Source organism: Loa loa, assembly GCF_000183805.2.
Source record: "Loa loa unplaced genomic scaffold supercont3.761, whole genome shotgun sequence".
NCBI lineage: Eukaryota > Metazoa > Nematoda > Chromadorea > Rhabditida > Onchocercidae > Loa > Loa loa.
In genome coordinates this window covers 10499-11649 of record NW_018108941.1, presented here as the reverse complement: position 1 = coordinate 11649, position 1151 = coordinate 10499, and positions in this window count along the sequence as shown.

The following is a 1151-nucleotide window of genomic DNA, read 5'->3' as shown; positions in this document are numbered from 1 at the left end:
ACTTACTTTATTCTTACATATTTCATTATGAACTTCATTTTTGAATGCTTTTTACTCTATTTTTCTCTGCATGTATTATTACCAACATTATTTTTGCATGCCTCTTACTCACCTTTTTCTTTTTTTTTTGTAACATTTCATTACGCACTTTATTTTTTTATGTTTTTTTACTTGCTGCATTTGTACTTATTTTATTACTTTATTTTTGCATATCTTTTATTAACTTTATTTGTAGATATTTTATTACTAACTTTGTTTCTGCATGTTTCATTTACTTTTCTTGTGCATGCGTTATTAGCAGCTCTATTTTCGCATGTTATTTCACTAATTTTATTTATAGATATCATTGCTTACTTTATTCTTACATTTTCCATTATAAATTTTTTTTTTTGAATGCTTTTTTTCACTTTTTCTCCACATTTATTATTAATAAATTTATTTTTGCACGCCTTTTACTTACTTTTTTTGTGCGCATCATTGCTTGCTTTATTTTTGCACATCGTTTACTTACCTTATTTTTATATATTTTATTATAAACTTTATTTCTAAGTGGCCTTTACTCACCTTCCTCCTGCACGAGTCATTACCAAGTTTATTTTTGCATGCTTTTCATTCACTTCGTTTGCAAATATTTTATTACCAACTTTTTTTGCATGCCTTTTATTACTTCGTTTTTACTTGTTTTATTACTTCATTTTAAAATGTTTCTTGCTCATTTTATTTGTGCATATTTTATTACGTTTTGCACGCCTTTTACTTAATGTCCTTGTACACATATTATTGTCAACTTTATTTTTGCACGCCTTTTGCTTACTTTATTTGTTCATATTTTATTACCAACTTTATTTTTGCATGTCGTTTACTTACTTTATTCTTGCATATTTCATTATGAACTTCATTTTTGAATGCTTTTTACTCAGTTGTGTTAATTAGAGAGCGATATAAGTAGTGTAATGAATCGAATGGTCATTCCAGATGTCCTGAAAATCAAAGAATTAAAGCTGATTTGATTCTGAATTTTCGGTAATGAAGAAACTAACAGCTTCCATTACTTTTGCATTTTCTGCTAATTAAACGTCAACAGAAAAATAGGTTTTTTTCAACTGAAAAAGTAACTTTTCTTTTTTTTTAAATTTTTAATTGAAACGAAG